The following is a 6,000-nucleotide window of genomic DNA, read 5'->3' as shown; positions in this document are numbered from 1 at the left end:
TATATATCAGGGACGTTCAACCTGTTGATCACAATCTACCAGTTGATCTCTGGGCGATCCTGTTCGATCACGTGCTCCTGATTGATCCCCTCCCCCCAAAAAGCTCAACAACTTTGGTCAATCCAATGGGTAGATCACTGCCAGTTTTTTTATAGTGAGAGTAGATCACAGTCTCTTGGGAGTTGGACATTCCTGGTATATATCAAGTGGGTAGACTGGGATCTACTGGTAGACTTCTCTGATTTACAGGGAATCTGCTTAAATTTATGACTCTTGACGGGTTGAACAATAGGGCCTTGTTTTGTTTTAAATTAAATTTCTGGGATGGCTGGTGTTCTGCTAATCACTTAGCCTTGGTTTTGCTCACCTGTAAAATGGGAGATATTGCAGCGCATTAGGATTACTCAGAAGTCCCATTGAATTTACTTCCAGGTAAGTGCATTAACTAAATAACATTAAGTGCTGCTAGGTAAGTGTTGCAGCCTTAACCAGTGGCCTTTCAGTTAGTCCTCACACAGTTTTAAGAGTTTTGAGGTGGAATACCTGATCCGCAGTAACTTAAGATGTAGATACACACTTAATGTGTGCAGCTTATGGGATGTGGAAGGAAAGTCGCTCTGCCCCATTTGCATCTGGCTCCACCTTCATAGCCACTGTTTTCGCACCTGGATGTAGTTGGTGGACCTTGGTGTCGCTACTGAAAACAGCAAAGCAGATTCTGTAGGCTGGTAAAGGAGACTCACTGGGCCAACGCAAAGGTGGTCACCAGCTAGGCAACAAGTTAGTGCCTATTGACATGATATAGCCCCTGGGTTTAAAGCAGACTGCCCAGGTGGCCTTTTCAGTAGAGAGGGATACATAGTTAATGATGTGTTGGAATGCTGTTTCTCTGTGGCATAAAAGCTGCAGGACTTCAGAGAGTGAAGAATAATAATAAATAGGACCCTGTTCACATTTGTCTAGAGCAGGAGTCAGCAAACTTTTTCAGCAGGGGGCTGGTCCACTGTCCCTCAGACCTTGGGGGGGGGGGGCAGACTGTATTTTTTAAAAAATTAACAAATTCCTATGCCCCACAAATAAACCAGAGATGTGGGGGGGGGGCAGACTGTATTTAAAAAAACAAAACAAATTCCTATGCCCCACAAATAAACCAGAGATGCATTTTACATAAAAGGGCACATTCTACTCATGTAAAAACACACTGATTCCCGCACCACCCATGGGCCGGATTTAGAAGGCGATTGGGCCGGATCTGGCCCCCGGCCCTTAGTTTGCCTACCCATGTCTAGAGCCTCTCCCACCCACTTCTATTCTTTACCAACTGAAGAACATAAGAAGAGTCTGCTGAATCAGGCCAGTGGCCCATCTAGTTCTTCATCCTGTTCTCACAGTGATCAACTGGATCCCTATGGGAAGCCCATAAGCGGAACCCAAGTGCAACAGCTCTCTCCGCGCATGGGATTGCCAACAGCTGGTATTCCAAGGCAGACTGCCTTCCAACAGTAGAGGAAAAACAGAGCCATCAGCATTAGTCGCCATTGATAGTCTTAGTCTGAAGCCAGCGACATGCCTGCTATGCTATTTATACTCCAATGCAATTGGATTTAGATGGCATTCATGATAATTTTGCAGCAGCCCTCGTGCCACTCAGCTGGGGGCAAGAGAAATGGGTAGAAACAGACATAGCTCGTCCCCCTTTATCTTACGTGCTCAGTGAGGGTTGATGAGATTTTGGCCGGTTCCTTCGTCTATCTTTTGATATAAGGTTTGCAGTTCAATCCTACACATGCCCATAATCGGAAATAAGTCACACTGCTTTCTTGGATAATTAATCCCAGATAAAACAGGATTGCAGCACCCTTTCTCTCTCTCTTTTTGATGTGTCCTCATCTCTTCTGACACCCCTGAACACATGCAGAAGGTTCTCCCTCCCTCTTTCCATTGCTTTATCCCATTTCACCTTATTTCTCCTCTCCCTTTCTCCTCTCCTTCTGGGCTTCCCCATCCCACATAAAATTAGTTTGAGGTCTCCACTTGCCCCACCCAAAGTGTTGATTTATTTTGTGTAAGCTATTTGTCTGCCATCCTTCATAAAATCTTATCCTGGGGTAGTACAATTTTTTTTTTAAAATCATAATAAAATATACAATAAACTTCAGAAAATGGTAAAACTGCTTTTTCTGAAAAACTAGTTATGTGCAGAGACACAACCTCACTGCTTCTTTCATTTTTTGGGAGGGGGATTAGACAGCAATGTTGGGAGGGGAAACATTTGGAACAGAAATACAACACAGAGACTATAGTGGTACCTCAGGTTAAGTACTTAATTCGTTCTGGAGGTCCGTTCTTAATCTGAAACTGTTCTTAACCTGAAGCACCACTTTAGCTAATGGGGCCTCCTGCTGCCGCTGTGTCGCCGCCGCGCGATTTCTGTTCTCATCCTGAAGCAAAGTTCTTAACCCGAGGTAATATATCTGGGTTAGCGGAGTCTTTAACCTGAAGCATATGTAACCCGAGGTACCACTGTAGTTGCTTAATCCTTTACCCTCCACTCCAAATCCTCCCGCTGGCTGCTTTTCCCTTACAGCAGTGGTGTCCAAACTTTTTTCAAAGAGGGCCAGATTTGATGAAGGACCATGAGGGCTGGCCAAGGGGCCAACCAAAGCTGTTGACCTTTTTTTAGGATTGAAGTTGTTGAGCTTCTTCTCCATCCCACATAAAATCCAGTTGCCCTTCTTTCTGGGAAGAAAAGTAACCCACAAGTGGGTAATTTTGAGCGGAGAGGTTGTGAGTGCAGAAGTAGTTAAGCGCCTTCTTGCTGTTGCTTCTCGACTGCAAACCTCCTCCCCAGGCTGCTTTTCTTCAATGTTTTGTAGCAGTGGCGTAGCGTGGGTTGTCAGCACCTGGGGCAAGGCAAGTAATTTGCACCCCCTAACCCGTGGATTTGTGCCCCCTAACCCTAACTCCCAGATGTTGCGCCCGGTGCGGCCGGCCCCCCCTGCACCCCCCATGCTACGCCACTGTTTTGTAGATAATGAGCACAACTGATACAGCTGCATCTCTGCTATGCACCCCGTTTTGCATGAACAGTTACCTGCAGCTCCATTCCTTGTTGGCAAAGGCCTGTTGAGAGAACCACCTTCACTGCGTTTCAGGAGTGTGTTGTTTTTCAAACCTGGAGCTATTAAAAAGATGATCATCCAATGGAGGGACAAACCGTAATCCTGATACCTCTTTTCTACCTGGCTTTCAGGATTCGTTCTTTCTCTCTCACTGTCCTAATTTCCCAATCCATGACAAGTGGGGAAGTTCTTCCCAGCTGTTTATTCTATAGTTAAGCACATGGAATTCGCCCGCGCAAGAAACAGGCACCAACTTGGACGGCTTCAAAAGAGGATTAGGCAAATTCATGGGAGAGAAGTCTATCATGGAATCAGTGTGTGCCTCTGAATACAATTCTCTTGGAAAAGCTGCTGTTGTGCTGAGGTTTTGCTTCTGGGCTTCCCATGGGCTTCCCATGGTTGGCCACTGTGATAACAGGATGTTGGCATGTGACAGGCATTTGGTGAAGGGTCCTTCTCCTGTTCTGACTATCCAGCACCAAACAGGATAGGAATATCACCTGCTTCCTTTCCCAACTCTTCATAATGACGAAGAAAGTTTAGGCAAACAGTGTACAAAATGGTACTGAAATCCAAGCAGCAACTTCTGCTTTGACACGCGTCACTTTGTTCTGTGGTCACATTCACACCAGGCATTTGAAGCACTTGGATTATCGAACTGTAATCTTACCCCTCACAGAACTGTAGATCCAGAAGGGACCATGAGGGTCATCTAGTCCAACCCCCTGCAGTGCAGGAATTTTTCACCCAACATGAGACTCGAACCCACGACCCTGCGATTAAGAGTCTCATGCGCTACGAACTGAGCTATCCCTCCCTTAACACACTACAGAGCCAGTGTGGTGTAGTGGTTAGGAGTGGTAGACTCGTAATCTGGTGAACCGGGTTCGCGTCTCCGCTCCTCCACATGCAGCTGCTGGGTGACCTTGGGCCAGTCACACTTCTTTGAAGTCTCTCAGCCCCACTCACCTCACAGAGTGTTTGTTGTGGGGGAGGAAGGGAAAAGGAGAATGTTAGCCGCTTCAAGACTCCTTCGGGTAGTAATAAAGCGGGCTATCAAATCCAAACTCTTCTACAGTTCCCAGGATTCTTGGGCAGAGGCCATTTTGTGCTTTAAATGGACATTCAAGATATGGTGTTCATGTGGTCTATAAATGGGCAGGACAGAGAGCATGCAGAGAACTAGCAGAGGAACCACAACAGAGCTCACCTCAGTATGAGCAAATGCACCTATTTTCCCCCATCCGTATTTATCTATTTTAAAGTATTATTACCTTAAACATTATCCCGTCTTTGTCCAAGACAGCTAACGACAATAAAGCACACACAGTTACAATAAAAATGAAATCTATTAAAAACCAGCAGAAGGAAACAGTAGCCAATATACAAACAATAGATTCATGCAACGTATCACAAACTGATGAAATTTGCTATTGCAAGAAGTGGTGACGCCTGCTGGCTTAAATGGTTTAAAAAATAGATTAGCGTAATTCATGGGGGAGGAGATGTCTATCATTCATGCTGTTTCCAATGTTCAGGTGTGAGTGCCAGTGCCAATGGAGCCAAAATGGAACCACACACAGAGAGAGAGGAGATTTTGGCATGTTTGGGGAAACCCTGAGGTTTGCAGAATACTGGAGGAGGGCAGGGAAGTTAGGAAAAAAGTCTTAAAATGAGGGTTACAAAAAAAATCCACAACAGATCAGCAAGGACTGAGAGTGCTCAGTGGCAACAACATCGTGACCTGAGTCTTGGAGGGGAAATGGAAAACTGGAAGCGGGTGGTGGAATGGAGTATCACAGGACGGCATTGCTGGCTGGAACTCTGAGCAAGAGCACTTCACACTTGAACATTCTGCTGCCAGTCCCCCTAGGAGGTAGGTTAGGTTGACAGATAGTGACTGGCCCAGGGTCACCCAGTGAACTTCCTGGTTAAGTCAGGACTCGAACCCGGGTTGCTCAGACCCAGGTTTGAGTCCTGACTCAACCATGAAGTTCACTGGGTGATCCTGGGCAAGTCAGCGTCTCTCAGCCTAACCTACCTCATAGGGTCATTGGTGAGGATCACATGGAGAGGGAAGGGAGAACCTGGTATGACATCTTCAATTCCCTGGAGGGAAGGTGGGATAGAAATACAATAAAATGATAAACTCCCAAAATATTAAGGGAAGGCAACAGTGTGGGGAGAGGGCTACTTTTGTGCCACACTGGGTGGGCTTCCCAGAGCCACCTGACTGTCCGTTGTAAGAGACAAGATGTTAGAGTGGATGGACCACTGCCCAGATCCAGCAAAGCCCTCCTGATGTTTCTATCTGTCGAGGGACCCACCTGGCAACAGAGCCTGCAGGGAAGGAAAACTGGCTCACATTAAAGCAACTCTCTCACTGTGGAGCGGAGAGACTGTCTGTTCCACCCACACTTTCCCCCAAACGTAGGCATGAAAGCCGTTTCCCGGGCGCAGATGTTGGTACCTTTGAACTCTTGTCTTCCTGTCATCAGTTGGATGCCTGGCGGGGTGGAAAAAGGAACATTAGCCTTAAATCTCTCCTCAAACAGGTGAATGGAGAAAACCTCTGTCTCTATAGACCTCTCCACAACAGGGGTCCTTCCTAGCAGATGAAGGACCTGCCACTGCCAGGATTTTGCCTTCTTCCGCTCCATCTTGGCAGTGAGGGTGTGTGTGTGTGTGTGTGTGTGTGTGTGTAACTCCCCCTGTGAATTTTCTGCAACTTACATAGACCCTACATTTATATGTATTGTCACCAGATAAAAGGAGGGCAGGCGGTATATGGAATCAGAAGTAATGCGCCTATTTTGCCTCTTCCTCACCCTGACCTAAGAGGTATATTTCACAAGGGGTTTGCTTCAGAGCAGGCCAG

The 6,000-nt window shown here is 46.5% G+C and overlaps 1 long non-coding RNA gene across 2 annotated transcripts in view; it reads right to left on the bottom strand.

The window, feature by feature from the left end:
* Window positions 1-296: 296 nt before the first annotated feature.
* Window positions 297-6,000, bottom strand: part of LOC309375383 — a 38,739-nt gene continuing 33,035 nt past the window's right edge. Inside the window, exons 4-5 of one of the 2 annotated variants that reach the window (XR_014170885.1) lie at window positions 5,593-5,628; window positions 297-367 (exon numbers count right to left, since the gene is read on the bottom strand). This is a non-coding gene — a long non-coding RNA (uncharacterized lncRNA). Of the gene's footprint in view, window positions 368-3,029; window positions 3,641-5,445; window positions 5,629-6,000 lie in introns of those variants that run through there. The other variant, XR_014170886.1, reaches the window with a different exon arrangement.

Source organism: Podarcis melisellensis (genome assembly GCF_964234715.1).
Source record: "Podarcis melisellensis genome assembly, chromosome: 8".
Classification (NCBI taxonomy): Eukaryota; Metazoa; Chordata; class Lepidosauria; order Squamata; family Lacertidae; genus Podarcis; species Podarcis melisellensis.
This window is presented reverse-complemented; position numbering and strand designations above follow the sequence as displayed.